At 41.8% G+C, this 22,780-nt stretch overlaps 1 protein-coding gene across 2 annotated transcripts in view; it reads left to right on the top strand.

The window, feature by feature from the left end:
• Window positions 1-22,780, top strand: part of LOC129710976 (cadherin-12-like) — an 882,389-nt gene that overhangs the window by 517,115 nt on the left and 342,494 nt on the right. Inside the window, exon 1 of one of the 2 annotated variants that reach the window (XM_055658312.1) lies at window positions 13,631-14,020. The exons of the other annotated variant lie outside the window; for it this stretch is intronic. The gene's annotated coding sequence lies outside the window, so the exon portion shown is untranslated. Of the gene's footprint in view, window positions 1-13,630; window positions 14,021-22,780 lie in introns of those variants that run through there. 2 annotated transcript variants of the gene reach the window in all.

Raw genomic sequence — 22,780 nt, 5'->3', positions numbered from 1 at the left:
GATGACACAAAGCTGGGTAGCAGTGTGAACTGTGAGGAGGATGCTATGAGGATACAGGGTGACTTGGACAGTTTGGGTGAGTGGACGGATGCATGGCATATGCAGTTTATTGTGGATAAATGTGAGGTTATCCACATTGATGGCAAGGACAGGAAGGCAGCTTATTATCTGAATGGTGGAAGTTGGGAAAAGGGGAAGTATAAAGAGATCTGGAGGTCCTTGGTTATCACTCACTGAAAGTAAGTATGCAGGTACAGCAGGCAGTGAAGAAAGTTAATGGCATGTTGGCCTTCATAACAAGAGGAGTTGAGTATAGGAGGTCCTTCTGCATTGTACAGGGCCCTAGTGAGCCCACACCTGGAGTATTGTGTGCAGTTTTGGTCTCCAACTTTGAGGGAGGACATTCTTGCTATTGAGGGAGTGCAGCGTAGTTTCATGAGGTTAAATCCCGGGATGGCGGGACTGTTATATATTGATAGAATGGAGCAGCTGGTCTTGTATACTCTGGAATTTAGAAATGGGAGAGGGGGTCTTATTGAAACAAATAAGCTTATTAAGGGATTGTACACGCTAGAGGCAGAAAGCATGTTCCCGATGTTGGGGGAGTCCAAAATCAGGGACCACAGTTTAAGCATAAGGGGTAGGCCATTTAGAATGGAGATGAGGAAAAACTTTTTTACCCAGAGAATTGTGAATCTGTGGAATTCTCCGCTTCAGACAGCAGTTGAGGCCAATTCGCTGGATGCTTTCATGAGAGAGTTAGATAGAGCTCTGAAAGATAGCTGAGCCAGGAGATATGGTGAAAAGGCAGGAAAGGGATAGAATGTGGATGATCAGCCATGGAGCCCAGGGGCCTTTGGAGCGGGAGGAGCAGCGTCCGGGCGGTGAGTTCAAAAACTGAGCGCGGAGCTTTGTTTCACAGAGGCCCAGGAGCAGTTGGAGCGGGAGGAGCAGCGTCCGGGCGGTGAGTTCAAAAACCGATGCGGGGCTTTGTTTCACAGAGGCCCAGGAGCAGTTGGAGCGCCCACTCTGCAACGTTCCATCACACTTCAAAGGAAGTGGTCTGGAGGAAGCCGCTGATTGGATGAAAGTGTCTAGAGGAAACAGCTGATTGGGAGCAACCCCAGGTTTGTATTTCTGCTTTATGGTTAAGGGTCCAGTGAGTTAAGGGTCCTGTGCTTTTTAGTAAAGGTACAGTTTAAAGGATTAAGATTTTTATAGTGTGAATGAGTTGATTTAATTTGGGGGTAAGCCATGTCAGTTGAGATCGGCCCCATGATTTGCTCATCCTGCAACATGTGGGAGATCAGGGATAGGGTCGTTAGATAGAGCTCGAGGGGCTAGTGGAGTCAAGGGATATGGGGAAAAGGCAGGCATGGGTTATTGATAGGGATAATCAGCCATGATCACAATGAATGGTGGTGCTGGCTCGAAGGGCCGAATGGCCTCCTCCTGCACCTATTTTCTATGTTTCTATATGTCCCTGGTGATTACATGTGCAGGAAGTGTGTCCAGCTGCAGCTCCTGGCAGACCGCAGTGAACGATTGGAGCTGCGGTTGGATTCATACTGGAGCATCTACGATGCTAAGAAAGTTGTGTATAGCACGTACAGTGAGTTGGCCACACCTCAGGTAAAGGTTAAGCAGACAGAAAGGGAACTGGTGGCCTCTGGCCAGCGCAGCAGTAGACACGCATTGCAGGAGTCCCCTGCAGTCATCTCGCTCCTAAACAGATATACCATTTTGGATACTGTTAAGGGGGAGATGGCTTATCAGGGGAAGGCAGCAGCATCCAAGTTCATGACAACGAGGGTGACTCTGTGGCACAGGAGGGGAGGAAAAAGAGTGGAAGGGCTATAGTATTAGGGAATTCAACTATAAGGGGAATAGATAGTCGTTTCTGAGGCTGCAAACGAGACTCCAGGATGGTATGTTACCTCCCTGGTGCAAAGGTCAGAAGCGGCTGCAGAACATTCTGGAGGGGAAGGGTGAACAGCCAGTTGTCCTGGTGCACATTGGCACCAATGATATAGGTAATAAAACGGGATGAGGTCCTACAACGTGAATTTAGGGAGCTAGGAGATAAACTTAAAAGTAGGACCTCAAAGGTAATAATCTCTGGATTACTACCAGTGCCATGTGCTAGTCAGAGTAAAAATAGGAGGATATTGAAGATGAATACGTGGCTTGAAAATGGTGCAAGGGGGAGGGATTCAATTTTCTAGGGCATTGGAACCAGTTCTGGAGGGGTGGGACCAATACAAACAGGATGGTCTGCACCTGGGCTGGATTGGAACCAATGTCCTTGGGGGAGTGTTAGCTAGTGCTGCGGGGAGGATTTAAACGAATGTGGCAGGGGGTGAGAGCATGAGCAGAGAGACAGAGGGGTGTAAAATGAGGGTAGAAGCAATAAGTAGCAAGGTGAAAAGTAAAATTGGCAGGCAGACAAATCCAGGGCAAAAATCAAAAAGGGCCACATTTCAACATAATTGTATGTAAGAGTGTTGTAAAAACAAGCCTGAAGGCTTTATGTCTCAATGCAAGGAGCATTCGTAATAAGGTGGATGAGTTGAATGTGCAGATAGTTATTATGAATATGATATAATTGGGATCACGGAGACATGGCTCCAGGGTAACCAAGGCTGGGAGCTGAACATCCAGGGATATTCAATATTCAGGAGGGATAGACAGATAGGACAAGTAGGTGGGGTAGCATTGCTGGTTAGAGAGGAGATTAACGCAATAGAAAGAAAGGACATTAGCTTGGAGGATGTGGAATAAATATGGGTCGAGCTGCGAAACACTAAGGGGCAGAAAACGCTAGTGGGAGTTGTGTACAGGCCACCTAACAGTAGTAGTGGAGTTGTGGATGGCATCAAACAGGACATTAGAAATGCGTGCAACAAAGGTAAAACAGTTATAATGGGCGACTTCAATCTTCATATAGATTGGGTGAATCAAATTGGCAGGGGTGCTGAGGAAGAGGATTTCTTGGAATGTATTTGGGATAAATTTCTAAACCAACATGTAGAGGAACCAATGAGAGAGCAGGCTATTTTAGACTGGGTATTGAGTAATGAGGAAGGGTTAGTTGGCAGTCTTGTGCGTGGCCCCTTGTAAACATAATGTGGTTGATTTCTTCATTAGGATGGAGCGTGACATTGTTAATTCAGAAACAAGGGTTCTCAACTTAAAGAAAGGTAACTTTGAGGGTATGAGACGTGAATTGGCCAAGATAGACTGGCAATTGATTCTTAAAGGGTTGACGGTGGATATGCAATGGAAGACATTTAAAGACTGCATGGATGAACTACAACAATTGTTCATCCCAGTTTGGCAAAATAATAAATCAAGGAAGGTAGTACATCCATGGATAACAAGGGAAATTAGGGATAGTATCAAAACAAATGATGAAGCATACAAATTAGCCAGAAAATGCAGCCTACCAGAGGACTGGGAGAAATTCAGTCCAGCAGAGGAGGACAAAGGGCTTAATTAGGAAAGGGAAAATAGATTATGAATAAAAACTGGCAGGGAACATAAAAACTGACTGCAAAAGTTGTTATAGATATGTGACGAGAAAAAGATTAGTTAAAACAAATGTAGGTCCCTTGCAGTCAGAAACAGGTGAATTGATCATGGGGAACAAGGACATGGCAGACCAATTGAATAACTACTTTGGTTCTGTCTTCACTAAGGAAGACATAAATAATCTGCCGGAAATAATAGGGGACCGGGGGCCAAATGAGATGGAGGAACTGAGTGAAATCCAGGTTAGTCGGGAAGTGGTGTTAAGTAAATTGAATGGATTAAAGGCCGATAAATCCCCAGGGCCAGATAGGCTGCACCCCAGAGTATTTAAGGAAGTAGCCCCAGAAATAGTGGATGCATTAGTGATAATTTTTCAAAACTGTTTAGATTCTGGAGTAGTTCCTGAGGATTGGAGGGTAGCTAATGTAACCCCACTTTTTAAAAAGGGCGGGAGAGAGAAAACGGGGAATTACAGACCAGTTAGTCTAACGTCGGTAGTGGGGAAAATGCTAGTCAGTTATTAAAGATGGGATAGCAGCACATTTGGAAAGTGGTGAAATCATTAGACAAAGTCAGCATGGATTTATGAAAGGTAAATCATGTCTGACGAATCTTATAGAATTTTTCGAGGATGTAACTAGTAGAGTGGATAAGGGAGAACCAGGGGATGTGTTATATCTGGACTTTCAGAAGGCTTTCGACAAGGTCCCACATAAGAGATTAGTATGCAAACTTAAAGCACACGGTATTGGGAGTAAACGGGTCCTTTTCACAATGGCAGGCAGTGACTAGTGGGGTACCGCAAGGCTCAGTACTGGGACCCCAGCTATTTACAATATATATTAATGATTTGGATGAGGGAATTGAATGCAACATCTCCAAGTTTGCAGATGACAGGAAGATGGGGGGCAGTGTTAGCTGTGAGGAAGATGCTAGGAGGCTGCAAGGTGACTTGGATAGGCTGGGTGAGTGGGCAAATGCATGGCAGATGCAGTATAATGTGGATAAATGTGAGGTTATCATTGGTGGCAAGAACAGGAAAGTAGACTATTATCTGAATGGTGGCCAATTAGAAAAGGGGAGACCTGGGTGTCATGGTACACTGGTCATTGAAGGTAGGCATGCAGGTGCAGTAGACAGTGAAGAAAGTGAATGGTATGTTAGCATTCATAGCAAAAGGATTTGAGTATAGGAGCAGGGAGGTTCTACTGTAGATGTACAGGACCTTGGTGAGACCACACCTGGAATATTGTGTACAGTTTTTGTCTCCTAATCTGAGGAAAGACATTCTTGCCATAGAGGGAGTACAGAGAAGGTTCATCAGACTGATTTCTGGGATGGCAGGACTTTCATATGAAGAAAGACTGGATGGACTTGGTTTGTACTCGCTGGAATTTGGAAGATTGAGGGGGGGATCTTATAGAAACTTACAAAATTCTTAAGGGGTTGGACAGGCTAGATGCTGGAAGATTGTTCCCAATGTTGGGGAAGTCCAGATCAAGGGGTCACCGTTTAAGTACAAGGGTGAAGTCTTTGAGGAGCGAGATGAAAAAAACATTTTTCACAGAGTGTGGTGAATCTGTGGAATTCTCTGCCACAGAAGGTAGTTGAGGCCAGTTCATTGGCTATATTTAAGACAGAGTTAGATGTGGCCCTTGTGGCTAAAGGGATCAGGGGGTATGGAGAGAATGCAGGTACAAGATACTGAGTTGGATGATCAGCCATGATCATATTGAATGGCGGTGCAGGCTCGAAGGGCCGAATGGCCTACTCCTGCACCTATTTTCTATGTTTCTATGTTTCTATCACAGTGAATGGTGGTGCTGGCTCAAAAGGCCGAATTGCCTACTCCTGCACCTATTGTATATTGTCTCTCACTCATTTCCAGAACGCAACCCTTTCCCCCAATGCAATATTCCACCACTCACCCATAGCCCCCACCTGTGCAGTGGTTGCTCATTTTGCCTTATTCACCCTCCCTCATGTTAAACTTTTAAAAAATGCAATTGAACCTGCTACCTAACAGAGTGTACTGGGATAGCAACATTGTTGCGAGCAGGGCTACGATTCCGTTGTGACATTTTTTCTCAAATTGTGGTTTTGTAAATTAAAAAATGTCAATAACTTGTATAATATAACATCAATCTGAATGAAACTTGATAAAAAAGCACACCACAAGATAATTGTGAGTAAGGTGGTGCCCAAATGTTAGCGCTATCGTGTATTGTTTTGGCGTAATTTCATGATCACACACACGTCCGCACCTAGAAACAATGAATGCACATGTTTTTAGTTTTCTGCATTCACTAAGGCCACTGTAACCATGCCTCTAGTGATCAAATTGATAATTATCTTAATGATGTTAAAAAATAAGATGCCCACAAGTTGAAAAAGCTGCAAATTACTTTCACCAGGTTGCTTTATTTTCAGTGCTTGCAGCTAATTATTTTTTTTTCTGATCCAGGAACATAGTATTCAAAGTAAATTTAATTTCAATGTACAATGGCAATCAGTTGCTTCAGTGACTCAATATATAAATGCACAGAACGGTTTGATGCTGAATTACAAAGATGAGGAAGGCCACTTGTTTAATTCTGCTCGAAAATAAAATTGACTGCAGTTGGGTTTAATATACCCCTGCCCCAAGCCAGGAGGAGATAAATGGCTGCCATTCTTATGCATGGTTATTATTCAGTGACCTGGAACTGGTTAAGATTCAGCTCTGCCTTAATGGCTAACTTCTCCCAACTTTGAATTATTCACTTCTAAACTCACACACAAGTATTGACCATTGGTGACATGCAAAATTCAGAACAGTTAATGCCCACAGGTCTGTGCCCGTCTAGAATAATAGGCACCTATTGGACTGCTGGTGTACAGAGTAGTGACACATTAGATAGAGCCTTCAACATTAGACCCGCTTACAGGACAATAATGGAATAATTACAATGACAAGCAAGGGTGGCCAGTTAACAGGTATCCACAGATTGGTTGCAGCTTGTAAAGTAGATATCTGGAAAGTTTAAAAAAAGCTGGCACATACCGAATGCTTTATGTGTATAGATTGTGCCAATCTATACACTCAAACTCACAGAATGGCTGGTGCCAATACAACTTCCATTGCTTGTAGAACTGTTGGAGATTGAATTTGCCAGTGCAATAAAACTAATACTGCCTATAAAGATGTTAATGCCTATTTAATTGTGGTCACTATATACTAGTCGGCACCTCCATAAGTGTCCGTGTCTACAGAAATCTATAGTTTCATGAGATGGGGTGTTGACAAAAGTTCCTATCTGAGTAATAAAACAAAAATGTCACAATGAAGTTCCACAATAAAAATATTGGTAAAATATCTGCAAAATAAGAGTGGACACAATGAACTGCAGATACCAGTTTACAAAATAAAACATAAAATACTGGAGTAACTCAACAGGTCAGGCAGCACCTCTGTTGTCTGACCCACTGAGTAACTTGCATTTTGTGTCTTTTAACTGTTAAAAAAAAAGCATATATTGATCTGCAGTTTAAACCAATCTAATGATTTAATTGTTCAGTTTATCAATTCAGATTTTTTAAATATATGCTCATAGCCTGTTCATGAGTGATTGGGCAATTTTGCAAATAAAGGTCCTTCGTGTCAGTGGTGGAGAAGCAGGTGACAGCTGCCATGATGTTGTGGAAGCATCGCTGGTTTGGCATTATCAATCTGTGACTGTAACTAAAGAAGTGGATTTGCTACAGTGACAAACAGGAGCTTCCCGTTGTCCTATTGTTCCATACAGAGGATAGCTTTCAAGCAAATATTTGGACATATTGACAGCCATATTGAGAAGCACAGCTGTGCCATTAGTAATTTAGACATATTGACTAACCCTCAGGGACTGGCGGGAGTCGAGGGAATGAGCCCGCAGAGGAAAATCGGAAAAACATAAGCTGCTTCATGGGTCGCCTGCATGTCTCCCAACGCCACAAGGTTGAATATATTCCTTAATAGCGCTCATCTCAAGTGACTAAATCTTCTATTTTATTTATGGAATGGATTTCTCTGCTTCGTTTACATGGAAAGAAATTACTCTGGTCAGAGATAGCTGTTTGGTACAAATAACATAAATCATTTTAAACTACTGGCATTGTCAACTGCATGTGCTTCCCATAGCTTGTGTATCATAATCCATGCTAGTTTGAAATGATAAAGTGAGCAATGCATTGAGCCTCGAAACACCACAGTGCAGAAATGATTTAAAGTTCTTGGACACAAGCACTAATAATGTAATAATCAATTGACAGACCGCAATGTAGATTGGCTTTACTTGTTATCGATAAATATCACTGTGGATATCACTGTCAGCATCAGTTGTTCAGCATTTTTTAATGGATCTTCCTTATATTATGGGTAACAGTCATGGCATGGATAGGAAAGGTTTAGAGGGATATGGGCCAAAGGTGGGCAGGTGGGACCAGCATAAATGAGCAATCTTAGTTGGCATTGACAAGTCTAGCCAAAGGGACTGTTTCCATGTTGTATGACTCTATGATTGTAAGTGCTCACCACATCTAACTAAAGAATACCTCCGGTATTGTTGCTTTGTAATCTAATTGCTCCTTTGGCATTGAACAAAAGCTCCAGAGTTTCCTCCAGCAGCATATTGTAACACCAGAGCCGTCCTGTTGAATTATAGGTCTGATTCTCTTAAATTGCGCCATTCCCTTATCTAGATGCTTCTGCATTTAAAACTCAATGGTGCATAACATTAGAGTATGAATTATGTCCAAATTAGACCCAAAATTCACATCCTCCCAATAAGTAAGAATATGATAATTACCTCTGATATTTTGTTTATTTCCTGCATTCATAACTTGGTCTGATCACTCCGGAAATCCTTTACCTTGAATCATAATATGCCTAACATTGCTCATTGATTGCCTGAAATACAACATAAGCACATAACACAAATTTCTCCTTTGTCACCCACATCTTTTCTTATAAACGCATCCACTTCTCTGCAATGAGCTGTAATTTATCACATTGCTGAAAATAATGTAAAACTCCGGAATGGAAGCACTAATAATGCAATAATCAGATGACAGGCCACCATGTATATTGTTTTTTTCTTGTTCCCGCTACAAGCATGTCAATGGAGGTATTTAATCGGATTTTATTGGGTAATATTTACGAGACTCAATGTCTTCCGTCACAAATATTGTAGTAAGCTTACAAATGTTTTGCCGTGGAAAAGAGGTAACATTTCTTGAATTGCGACACAGTACTACAGCTGGCAGAGCTGCTTCTTAACAGTGTTACAGACTCAGGTTTGATTCTGACCTCGGGTACTGTTAGTATGGAGTTTATACTCATGGGTTTCTTCCGGATGCTCCGGTTTTCGCTCACATCCCAAAGACATGTGGCTTTGTAGGTTAATTGGCCTCTGTAAATTGGCCTTAGTTTGTAGCGAATGGATGCAAACATGGGATCAGAGAGAATTTGTGTGAATAGGTAATTCATGGTTGGCATTGGCTCAGTGGGCCAAAGGGCAGGTTTCCATGCTATATATTTCAACCAATCAGTAAATGAAAACAAATTTAAAACATTTAAAAATATATATAAATAGATGGATAGGTAGATAAATAAATAAATAGATATATAACTGAATAAATGGATTAGAACACAAACCGATTGAATGCAAGGTCAGGCAAATATGAAAATCCCCAATACCTCTGCCTCTTCTGATCTCAAATTGGTTTGCCTCCACTTATTTTAAAGTCTATCTCCTCCAGTCCAACATTAGGGCTATGTACTGTGGGAGTAACTTTAGGAAGACAATGCCAATGTCTCAATAAGATGAAGATATTCCCACAATATCATAGGGTGGGAAGTTAAAAAATTGTACATTCAATAGCTGATATCTGGAATGCACTGTCAGATGAGGTGGTGAAAGTTGATACAAACACTGTGTTTAAGCGGCATTTAGAGAGGCACTTAAATAAGCAAAGCATAGAAGGATAGAGACCTAATGCTGGCAAATGGATTTGGTGTAGGTGGGCAAAACGGCCATCATGGATATAGTCGGCCAAAGGGTCAATTTCTGTGCTGTACAACTTCATGATTTATACCGTAAAAATGTTGCGACCATTGGAAGTTTAACCAGGGCAAGACGTACATAGTGAATAGCAGGAATGGCAGTGCGTGCTTTGGAGTGTGTCAAGAGTCAAGAGTCAAGGGTGTTTTATTGTCTGGATGGGACAATTAAATTCTTACTTGCTGCAGCACAACAGAATAAGTGAATATGTCAATATAGTACATAATGGGTCCAATAAATAACAAATATAGTGCAATAATTGTCTTTTGCAGTTCAAAGCTCAGAGCGTATTCATTGTTGTGTTTAATAGCCTGATGGCTACAGGGAAGAAGCTGTTCCTGAACCTGGACGCTATAGTTTTCAGGCTTCTGTACCTTCTTCCTGATGGCAATGGGGTGTGTTGTAGAGCAGTGGGACCTAGGAGCGCAGGTACATACTCTATTCCTTGAAAATGGTGTTACTGGTAGATAGGGTGCTCAAGGAGTCTTTTGGCACATTGGCCTTCATCAGTTAGAGTGAGGAGTAAAGAAGTTGGGATGTTATGTTATAGTTGTACAAGATGTTGGTGGGGCCACATTTAGAGTATTGTGTTCAGTTTTGGTCACCTGGATTCAGTATTTTTTAGTTTTTAGTTTTAGACATACAGCGCGGAAACAGGCCCTTCAGCCCACTGAGTCCGCCCAACCACCAATCTCCACAAATTAACACTAACCTAAACATGCTAGGGACAATTTTACACTTCTACGAAACCAATTAACTTACAAACCTATATGTCTTTGGAGTGTGGGACGAAACTGAAGATCTTGGGGAAAACCCATGCAGGTTACAGGGAGAACCTACAATCTCCACACAGACAAGCATCAAGTCAGGATCGAATCTGGGTCTCTGGCACGGTAAGGCAGCAACTCTACCACTATGCCACCATGCCACCCTGTTAAATATTCCTCTTATAGCAAAAATATTGTGAAGCTGGAAAGGGTGCAGTGAAGATTTACGAGGATATGCCAGGTCCTGAGGGCTTGAGGTATAGGGAGTGGTTGAACAGGCTAGGACTTTATTCCTTGGAGCACAGGAGGATGAGGGGGTGTTTATATGGAAGTGTACAAGATCATAAGAGGAATAGGTGGTATAAATGCACAGTCTATTACCCAGAGTAGCGGAATCAAAAACCAGAGGATATCTGTCTAATGTGAGGGGGAAAGATTTAGCAGCAACATGACAGGCCACTTTTTTACACAAAGGGTGGTAGGTATATGAAATAAGGTGCGAGTGGAGGTAGTTGAGGCAGGCACTATCACAGCATTTCAAACACATTTGAACAGGTACGGGGATAGAATAGACTTAGAGGGATATGGGCCAAATGCATGCAGGTGGGACTAGTTTAATTGGGGCATGTTGGTCAACATGGGCAAGTTGAGGCGAATGGTCTGTTTTCACACTGTATGACCATGGCTCTGTAAAAAGATGTTGCTGTCCCATGTATCCTGTCCTCCTTGTTAATAGAGTTTTTGAGAGTTTGCCATGTTCTGCAGGATTAGTCTAGTAGAGAAAATGTGGTCTCTATTTAGGCTGTATACACTGCAGTCATTGTGTACCAGTGGTGAAGGGCATGAATGTTTCAGGTGAAGGATGGGGTATCGATCAAGCAAGATGTTTTTTTCCTGCATAGCTTTGACTTTTCTGAATATTGAACTGGTGCTCATCAGATCAACTGGGCAATTTACCATCACTCAACCAACTCATGTGCCTTGGAGATGGTAGAAAAGCTTTGGGTGTTAGGAAATGAATTTTACACTGCAGGATACCGAGCATCTGGGACCTGCAGTGTTTTCCAAATCATTTTTTTAATCTTTACTTTTCACTTTGTTGTTGCTCTGGACTGATACATTGAATTTATTTTTGAGATTCAAACAAGATTAAAACAGTTGTAAGATATGAGAATAGGATGGATAAATGTGATTCAAACCATTTGTATCACCATTTGTATACTGATTTGTAATTACCAATAGACTATTTAGGCTGAATGGCCTGTTTGATTTAGTATCTTCAATCAAAACCAAATGTTGCAATTCTCCTGCTGCTGATTAAAATTAAATTCTTGATTATGAATCTTGATAAAATAAAATTATGACTTTAACTGAGATTTTACCTTCAAAATGATATCAAGCAAAATAATTCAATATATTATTGAACTGAATACTTTATTGTCACATGTGACAAGTCACAGTGAGATTATTTGCTTGCATACTCAAGGTATGCAAATAGTCGCCACATAAAGGGCACTGACAAAGTTACAAAGTGTCGTATGCCAGGTCCACCCTTGTTCTCCCCCTCCCCCCTTACGTTGTCTCCCACAATGGGTCCTCCTTTGTGTCCCGTACCCCCCCCCCCCCCCCCCCCCCCCCCCCCCCCCCCCCCCTCCCGTCCTCCATGGTTCTCCCCCCTCCCCATGCCGGGTCCTCCTTTGTTCTTCCCCCTTCACGACGGTCCCCTCACATGCTGTCCTCCTTTGTTATATAACCTGAAATATAACCCACATTTTATTGAAATACTTACATTAATATAATTTTTCTGAAACATACTGATGTCAATGTAAGCAGTTGCAGCATTCATGTATCATTCCTCTTCCTCTATTTTAGTGGAGACACTAACTGATTTAAAACAAACAGATTAATGTCGGAGTTGAAATCTTGAACTAAAGAATGTCACACAAACACATTAATCTCTCATCTTTCAATATTATCAACACATCATTGGTGAGCTTTAGAGTCCTCTCCAGTGGAAATATAACAATGATACCATAGAGGCTGTTAGTCTTCATTGCAACATAAACATAATGTGAAACATTGCTTCATCTTCCTGCAGACTTCCTAATATTATTTTATTCCAGTTTTAAATTAAATTATATGACATTTTTAAACAATATAAGGACGTCAATATATTATATAAATGTCGAAAGCATACTGTAATAAATCAGTGTATGAAATATAAAAATTCTATATTTCCCTATTTCCCTTAAGTAAATAACAAGCATAAGATTTAAGGTAATAGATAGTGTGGCTCCAAGGGTTTATTCAATCCCCGAGTTACTCCAGCTTGTTGTATCTATCTTCGGTTTAAACCAACATCTGCAGTCCCTTCTTACACAATACTAATAACATACCTAGATTCTAATGTGGTAGGAAGTTGTGGGCAATTTTCCTGCTGCCAGTCACATCACTCAGCACATTAAAGCCAAAAGTAGCTCGCCCTCTTCCCAAACTACTGTTGATAGAATGAAAAATGACAGCCCACAGAGGGTTTTTTTTTAAAATATATATTTGTAATATATGTTTAACCTGGCGTGGGGTCTGTGATGAACAGTCGGCTGATGTCGGCGAGTTGTAATGTTAACAAGAGGGTGTGAGAGTTCCATGTGATGTCATTCCAACATGTTATCTAAATTGACTCCTGGACAACTGTGTGACCAGAATGCGATGAAGCAAAATTGCTGGCTAGCGCAGGTAGATGTAGATGTGTTGACGGTATATTTTGATGAATAAATTTAGCTCAACATCTTTTAAATGTCTTAATTGAACAACTGTGTGTGCTATGACAGTCCCAGCCTGTAGGTATGTGTACTGTACTTTCTATCCGTGCGGTTATCACACTGCTGCAAGGCAGCGGTAGCATTTAAATGTCTCCATTGTTCCTGCTTTATTTTCCATTTTACCAAATTCCAATAAATGTTTAAGACCGGCAACTGCGTGCCTTAAGTCTGTTTCCAGCTGCATTGACGGCTTTATTAATACATAAATTCTCCTGTGTATCTTTGAACCGGGAGGGAGGCAGGTTATTACCCGAACACAGCAATGATCACAGCCAATGGCTCCAAAACTCGCTCTGGTTGTATCACAGTGCATCAACGATGCGCGCTGTTTTAATACAACATTTTTATGATTAGCGCTCACTTTAACTAAACGTCTTCAACGCACCCCCCCCCCCCCCCCCCCCCCCCCCCCTCCCCTCGACGTTTCCAAAGTCATCAGCCTGGAACAGACAGGATTCTCAAGTGACACAGCCTTTCCTCGGACACATCCACAATGACCAAAAAGCTCTCAGCACGGGGGATATGCTTTTGATTTATTAATCAGGTCAGTGAACATCCCACAGCTCAGGGGAACAGGCAGGAGCGCGTCGGAAGAGTCATGGGTTTCTGAGTGCTAAATGTACATGCAAACATCTGAATGAAACATGGTGCACGCAATCTGCCCGGAGATCGCGAAGGGATTTGCTTCTGTTTTTCCTTCTACTCCGAGCACGGTGAAGTTTCTATGAAGACCAGACCTGGTATTGAAAGATTCGACTGGTATAACCACTGCTGACCGCATTCGAGTGTGCAGCTCCATCAACAGAGAGTTTCAATTAAGGTAAGTGCCTCTCATCTAGTCTGTCTGTGTTTTAGTGCATAAGTGCCATTAGGCACTAATAAAGCGTGAGTTGACAGTTTGTTCTGTTGTATTTCACCCCGTGATTTTGCATTTGTTCTGCAGAGAGTCACCATTATGTTGCCCTTCTGAATCTTACACTACATAGAAGTAATGGGGGGTGATCATTTTCTGGCTGGTATGATATTCGATTTGTGAAGAAGGAAAACAACAGCATTTTTCTCTCGCGGACCAGTCGAACAATTTGTTTGTTTTTTCTCTGTGGAGCAGCTTTATTTCCGAGTACTCCTTGAGCGTTGCAGTTCATCTTTTGTCTTTTGTGGAATCATGGTTAGTTATAAGAAAACTATAAAATACATATTTGCTCATGGTCATGTTCGTCAATATAGTAATTAAGATTAGCCTGTCAACGTACTTACGACTGGTCTGCAAAGATTATTTACTGCAATACTGGTGCAGATCTCTGTGAGCGAACCCAGGCAGAGCATGGTATTCTGTCAGGGCAAATACGCATGGCTCACAACTTGCTCGTGTGCTTGCCTTCAGCATGCCGTTCGTAAATCGAAAGTCTAGGGGGGAGGGGGACCTCAGCTCTTATTAACTGTGTAGGAAGGAACTGCAGATGCTGGTTTACACCGAAGATAGACACAAAATGCTGGAGTAACTCAATGGGACAGGCAGCGTCTCTGGAAAGAGAGAACGTGTGACTGAGCAAGTCTGAAGAAAGGTCTCGACCCGAAACGTCACGCACTCCTTCTCTGCAGAAATGCTGCCTGTCCCGCTGAGTTACTCCAGCATTTTATGTCTAGTTCTTATTAAACTTTACTAACAGAAACATAGTACTGCCTTACTAATCTTTGGTTGGGAGTCCATTCAACCTGCCTCGGTTCAGATGTGTGAACTCTGAGGCTTTCATTTCACTATAGGGAATTATTTTGCTTCTATTCATTGACCAAATGACCACATTTATTTGCCTTGATCATTTTTTTTCTAGATTCCTAAACTCAATCTAGCGTTTGCTGTATCACGAATGATATCCTGCTATCGATTGATGTGTATTAAAGTAAACAGGATGGAGTGCAGAATTCACTGAATATGATGACTAATTTCAGTTTATACTGTTTCATCATAATTTTGACAAAAGGCTATTGACTCTCTGTAGATACTACCTGACTAGCTGAACATTTTGCTGCACTTTGTGCTTTTGTTTCAGATTTCCAGCTGCTGCAGTATTCTGGTTTTTGCATTTTAATGTGAAGACTTTATAATAATGTGAAAAATATTTAGTTGTGGTGCGTGAAGGTGGCTTGCAAAGAGTTAATCAATAATTCATAATAATCACGTCAATCAGTCTTTTGCTGAAAGTCAGAAATTGATCACTTCTATGTGTTTTTCTGGTTGATGGTATCACTGCCTAAAAAAAGTAGTTGTTAAAGTAGGTATGCACCTTTGAAGTGATGTATGCGGTGCCACTGGCCTCTGTGGACGCTGTGGGCCACCGCAGGCTTAGTTTAGTTCAGAGATACAGTGTGCTATCTTTGGGCCCACTAGGTCTACGCCAAACACCAATCACCTGTGCACGAGTTCAATGTTATCCCTGTTTCACATAAAAGTGTTTCACATCCTTCACACTAGAGAACATTTACTGCATCCAGTCAGTATACAAACCTCCATGTCTTGGGAATGCAGGAGGAAACCGGAGCACCCGGAGAAATCCACGCGGCCACAGGGAGAATGTACAAACTCCATACAGACTGCACCTGTCGTTCGGATCGAACCAAGGTCTCTGGCGCTGTATGGCAGCATCACTACCTCTGTGCCATTGAGCCACCCAGGAACTTCCTTGATCTGTTTCACATGTGCTGGACGAATTGGAAAATGCTATGAAGAAAGATAAAATAGTTGGAGTACATCCCAGATGATGCCATTGGAATAGAATAAGGAGTATATTGCTTTTTGTGGATTTTCTTTTATAAGGTGAATTTACATTATCAAATATTTAAGAAACAATCTTAACAGATGAATTACTAATATGGAAATCCTGCTGCTAACAGCTCAATCTTGACAGGGCAGTTCCTTTGACTTTCCGTCTTTACCAAGCATATTTTATTATTTATGTAGTAAACTCACTCTAACAATGTTTGGGAGGCCGCCAAATACAGAACTACAATAAAAGAGGCTGTGTGGGTGATTTATGATGAAATTCCCTCCGTTTACAGTACAAATCCTGCCATCTAGGCCAAAGCAAAGATGTATCTGTATTGTCAAAGGTATTCTACCCAATCAAAGCAGAGAAGTTGACAGAAATACATGCTACTTTTTCCCAATAACTTTTTCCCCATTTATTCATGAGATAAAGAGATGGCGCTTAGCTGTTCCCATCTTTATGATCCTGCAGCTCAAATGTATTCAAATATAACCAAAAATATAATCCAAGCACTACACTCATTTTCGTATTAGTTTGCGTACCTGGCCATAACCTATTGACATCAGAAAGACAAAAAATCAAAACAGATCCCCATAGGTCTGGCAATGCTTTGGTGTAAATTGATAAGGATGGGGGAAAAAATCTATAGGACTAATAATAATAATAATAAATTTTATTTATGGGCGCCTTTCAAGAGTCTCAAGGACACCTTACAAAAATTTAGCAGGTAGAGGAAAAACATGTAAGGGGAATGAAATAAATAGTAGAGACATGACTAGTACACAAAGTAAAGACAGAATTCAATACAAAACACAGTACGAGGCAATTAATGCACAGATGAAAAGGGATGGCACGTGGGGCTAAGGATAGGCAGAGGTGAAGAGATGGGTCTTGAGGCGGGACTGGAAGATGGTGAGGGATACGGAATTGCGGATCAGTTGGGGGAGTTCCAGAGCCTGGGAGCTGCCCTGGAGAAGGCTCTGTCCCCAAAACTGCGGAGGTTGGACTTGTGGATGGAGAGGAGACCGGCTGATGTGGATCTGAGGGACCGTGAGGGTTGGTAGGGGGTGAGGAGGTCAGTGAGATATGGGGGGCCAGATGGTGGAGGGCTTTGTAGGTGAGGATCAGAATTTTGTAGGTGATCCGGTGGGAGATGGGAAGTCAGTGAAGTTGTTTGAGGACTGGAGTGATGTGACGCCAGGATTTGGTGTGGATTCGGGCAGCTGCGTTCTGGACCAGTTGGAGTCGGTTGATGTAGGTGGAGCTGATGCCAAGGAGAAGTGAGTTGCAATAGTCCAGTCGGGAGGAGATGAAGGCATGGATGAGTCTTTCAGCAGCGGGAGGTGTGAGAGAGGGTCTGAGTTTGGCGATGTTGCGGAGATGAAAGAAGGAGGTTTTAATGACATGGCGGATGTGAGGCTCAAGGGAGAGGGTGGAATCAAAGATCACGCCAAGGTTGCGGGCCTGGGGAGATGGGGAGGCAGTGGTGTCGTCGATGGTGAGAGTGGGGTTATTGTGGGGTTATTGTGGGGTTATTGTGAGGTTATTGACTACAAATGTTGTAGAGGATTAACCCAGTACAATCAATGACTGTCCAAAGAGTTCAAGAACCAGCATACAACAACCCTCCAGGAGTAAACTAGAAGGAACAAATTAAACTCTGCATTTCATCTTAGTAAATTTCCCCCCCCTGTACATAATTGACATGGTAATGTTTGCATGTTGATCTTGCTGTTTCTAAAATCCACCTCCACGGAAGTCAGTGGTGTGAATTTCAGAAGTGGAGTTCAAGAAACATAAAATACGTTAAGATGATCTGAGTCCATAAACTGTAGGGTGAATTTCTACTCCACATGTGAATTCTGAAAATCAGAAAGGAGCACATACAATATTGAAGCTGTATTGCAAGTCAATCTTGATCTATTTAAGGAAAAGTCAATATCAGGTGTTATAACTAATGTTAATGTGTTCTAGCAGCAACAGATAATACCTCAGTAAGTGGTCGCTTTACCAACAGTAAACTAGATTAGTGGATTGAGAAGCTAGATTGAATTTCCAAAAGGCATTTGATAATGTTTCCCTACCAAGGTTTCTAAGGAGGTCTCAATCTGCCAGAAATTAAGATCGATTAATCTGATGAATTGATGATTCCTTTTAAGAACCAAAACCTAATGATCAATACTGATTATTTAGTTTAATGTTGGGTACAAACTGAGACATATCAGAGTCTATCTAGGAAAGCTGGTGTTTATATTTTTTGGGGAATATTTAGATGCAATCATTTCCTTTCATGCAGAATTTAGTTATAAGGGAATGTTATGTGAATAGATAAAGATTAATGCCATTACAGGATTATGAATTGGTACACATTGGCTAAGAGATAACAGATGCATTTTTAATGCCTTTAATGTAATATGATGCATACTGGTACAGAACCATGAAATTATAGGAATGGTTCCATTAGCAAAGGTGTAGAATTAAAGATAATGGGGGTATTGGGTGGAATTGTCATAAATAAGTAAAACAGTATTGTGATATACTATATTGCAGTATTGTAACAGTAGTATTATAAAACAGGATTGTCATATATTGTAATGTTCTTCAGGCATCTAGTTCCACTGAAATCAATGAGACCATGAGTTCATGTAAGTATACTGTAATCAGCTGCTGATTCCTTAACACTTGTTTAGTGCTCGCAACCAAACCAAAACTTCTCCCTCAATTGATGGAACTATGAATTCTGATCCACCATTGCAAACATCTGTAGGTTACTAACTAGGCTATTCAGGTACTGAATAGCAAGGCTATTTAATTGTAAATGAAAACATGTTATTCAAACCTACAGAAGACTTTTAGGGTAATTACTTTTGGAATGTTGTGTGCAGTTTCAGGGAGTTTAATATGTAAAGAATATTGATGTATGGGAAGACATTCATTGCTAAATAAACTGAGTGAATCTTGGGTTTAGTGTTTGAAGTTATGCAAATAAATCCACAGAACTACAGTTATTTGTCTGGATGAAAGCATTCAAACAGTTCATCATTAAGATCTTGAACGTTTAAAGAGCCACTGAAAATGTAGCTGTAACACGGTTACTTCATAATGAGAGCATTCCAGAATATTCTATTCTGACATTTTGTGGATTTTATCATGAACAATGTCCACCATTTTTCGAGCAGACATCTCACTCATGCAGACATGGGCGAGTATTCTTAGACACATGCAAAACATCTTTGGTAGAATCACGGGTCTTTTCCACAAACCCTACAATATATTCTTTGTAATTTTCTTTTGATAGTTTGTACTTTCAGTAACTCAGTGAACTTGTTTGTTTTGCTTGTATATGATACAGCTTATTTTTAAATAATCTTATAGAATCACACTGTTAATGCTGCTTTCTCACAGTTCCAAGGACCCATGATAAATCCTCACCTCTGTTGCTATCTGTGTGCAACTTGCACATTTTCCTTGTGTCTGCCTGGGATTTCCCCCAATCACTCCAATTGCATCCCCACAAGCCAAACATGTATGAGTCAGTAGGTTAACTGACAATTGAAATCAGGAACAATTTAATGATAGTATGGAGGAAATAACTTACAGGGGAAATTAATGGGGCATGGAATTGCTCAGTTCAGTTTAGTTTATTGTCATGTGTACCGAGGTACAGTCGAAAACCTTTGTTGCCTGGCCACCAGTCAGCAGAAAGACAATATACGATTACAATCGAGCAATTACAGTGCAAAGTTACTGCTCTGTGAGCTGATATAGACTCAATGGGCCAAAATTGAAGCTTCATAAATCCACGCAACATCACGGTAAACCTCTTTTGCTCTCTCTCCAAAACTCTCCATCCTAACCAAAGTTTTCAGGGAACAATAGACTTGGACCCAAACACCTCTCTGAACATCAATGGTTATAAGGGCCCTGCCATTAACTGCAGACTTTCTCCTTGCAACTGACATCCCAAGTGCAACAATACGCACTTGCCCAGATTAAATGCCATCTGCAGTTTCTTTGCCCATATCTGTAACTGCTCTATATCCTGCTCTATCCTTTGACAACCTTCTCCTTCACAACGTGACCAATTTTTGTGTCAGCTGCAAACTAACAAATCAACCCACCTATATTGTTGTCCAAGTCACACACCACAAACACAAACATAAACACAAACACACACACACACAAGACTAAGTGGGACCCATTGGACCCATGGGCTGTTCCCCCAAGGCAATATTCCACCAATTATTAGTGGCCAGTGGGGGGCTTTCTGGAGCTCTAGTATGGGTGTTGTGGGCCAAAGGGACAGATATCCAGAGGGCTAGTATGGACATTATGGGCCAAATGGATTCTTGGGCTGGCAGCTCTGTCACTCAGGGCTGGTGGGCTGGCAGCTCAGTCACTCAGGGCTGGTGGGCTGGCAGCTCAGTCACTCAGGGCTGGTGGGCTGGCAGCTCAGTCACTCAGGGCTGGTGGGCTGGCAGCTCAGTCACTCAGGGCTGGTGAGCTGGCAGCTCAGCCACTCAGGGCTGGTGAGCTGGCAGCTCAGCCACTCAGGGCTGGTGGGCTGGCAGATCAGTCACTCAGGAAAATCCATTTCAAACAGAGTGCAGGCCACCAAATTCATTTTCATGGTATTTTAAGCAGAGTGCAGGCCACCAAATTTAAATTCATAGCATTTCAAGCAGAGTACAGGCCACCAAATTGCCCAACAACTGATTGCTTTGTGATTAAGGATTAACAAATCATTTATTGCAATTATATCAGCAGACTCACAGCTTAGAATCACAGTTGTGGACTTTCCCTCCTGATCTTCCAGAGTGACTGACTGACATCTAGGCATCCGGGGTTTTCTACAATCAATATAGAGCGCAGACAGGAAGTGGTCAAGATGAGAGTTTTAGTTATATAGATATATAGATATTAGTTATATAGATATATCTCACAACGGACATCCTAACATTGATCCCGCCAGAAAATCACTGCTCAGAGACCTCCAGCCATAATAAGACCCTTCCCACACTATCTTCTGTCTGCAATGGGTAAAACAGCTGTAAATCTTAACAATCAAATCACCATTGATCTCATACATCTTAATTTTCTGGATTAGTTTACCATGAAAAATCATGTCTCATAAATTGGATAGTTATATGGTGGTATAGGTGGTATTAACTACAAGGAGATGTTGGACAAACTTGGATTATTTTTTTCTGGATTGCCTAAGGTTGAAGAAATACCTGATTGAAGTATATAAACTAACAAGTAGCACAGATATGGTAAATAGTAAAAAACATTTTCCTTGGGTGAAAATATCAAATACTATAGGCTCAAGTTTTAAGATGAAAGGGGCAAAGTTTAAAGGAGATGCATAGGGCAAGTTTTTACACAGAAGCTGTTGAGTGCCTGGACTACGTTGCTAGGATGATGGCAGTGGCATGTACAATAATGGATGTAAGAAACATTTGAATAGGCAGATGGATATGCAGGGAATGAGGGTATATAGGTTATACTAGACTAAGTGAGACCCGTTGGGTCCCAGCATCACATGGGAGGGCTGGTCCCCTGATGCAATCTTTCACCTTCCACCAATTCCAATATTGGTGGCCAGTGGGGGGGGGGGGGGGGGGGCTTTCTGGAGCGCTATATGTGTGTTGTGCGCTGAAGGGACTGGTTTCCAGAGGGCTAGTATGGACATTGTGGGCCGAATGGATTCTTGGGCTGGAGGCTCAGTCACTCAAGCCTGTTGTGCTGGCAGCTCACATATGGCTGGTGGGCTCGCAGTTGACTCATGGCTACTCTTTGAAATTCCATTTCAAGCAGGGTGCAAGGGCACCAAATTCAAGTCCAGTTTCATACCATTTCAAGCAGGATGCAAGACCACTAAAGACAGCGAGTCATGACCTCTCCCTCCCCATCCTGCAGACTGAGCCACGCCCACACTTCCGGGTTTTATAGCCCCTCCCCCCTCAAGGGGCGTGACCTTCATGGTATGATTGACAGGAGAGAGAATCTCAACATTTTTTCAACACTAATAAATATTTTATTTTTCATCGATGGGAAAAATCCTCATCACCTGATGAGCGGAGGGCTACTTCGAGTAAGATGGCCAAAAATCACAGCCGTACGTGGTAGTGTTTTTTTCTAAAATCAATATAAAGCGCAAACAGGGAGTGGTCAAAAATAGTATTTTAATTATATAGAGGGCAAGGCAGCTCTAATTGGGCAAGGTAGCTCTAATTAGGCAAGGCAGCTCGCTTTAGCACTTTCAAAACCAAAGGCAAGGCAGCTCGCTTCAGATCTTTCAAAACCAAAGGCAAGGCAGCTCACTTTAGCACTTTCATAACCAAAGACAACACAGCTTGCTTTAGCACTTTCAAAACCAAAGGCAACACAGCCTGATTTAGCACTTTCAAAATCAAAGGCAACACAGCTTTAGCACTTTAAAACCAAAACACACTTTTGGATTTTCAAACTACATTTTCAAACCACATTAAGGGCACTGACAGGTCAGCAAAACCACTCACAGTTTAGTAGACATGTGTTCAGTGTTGTTCACAGCTCCGACTGAGAATTGCGACCTCCTGCTCCCCCATCTGGCAGAGAACTGAGGCACCTCCACACTTCCGGATTTTATAGTCCCTCTGGAAGGGGCGTGGCCTTCAGGAGAGAGAATCTCAACATTGTTTAAACACTAATAACATAACTAATAACTTATTTTTCATCGATGGTAACATTCCTCTTGACCTGCGCAGGGGGACTCTCAGTAAGATGGCCAAATATCACAGCCATAAGTGGCAGCGTTTTTCTAAAATCAATAT

Source organism: Leucoraja erinacea, chromosome 2 (genome assembly GCF_028641065.1).
Source record: "Leucoraja erinacea ecotype New England chromosome 2, Leri_hhj_1, whole genome shotgun sequence".
NCBI classification, from domain to species: Eukaryota; Metazoa; Chordata; class Chondrichthyes; order Rajiformes; family Rajidae; genus Leucoraja; species Leucoraja erinaceus.
This window is presented reverse-complemented; position numbering and strand designations above follow the sequence as displayed.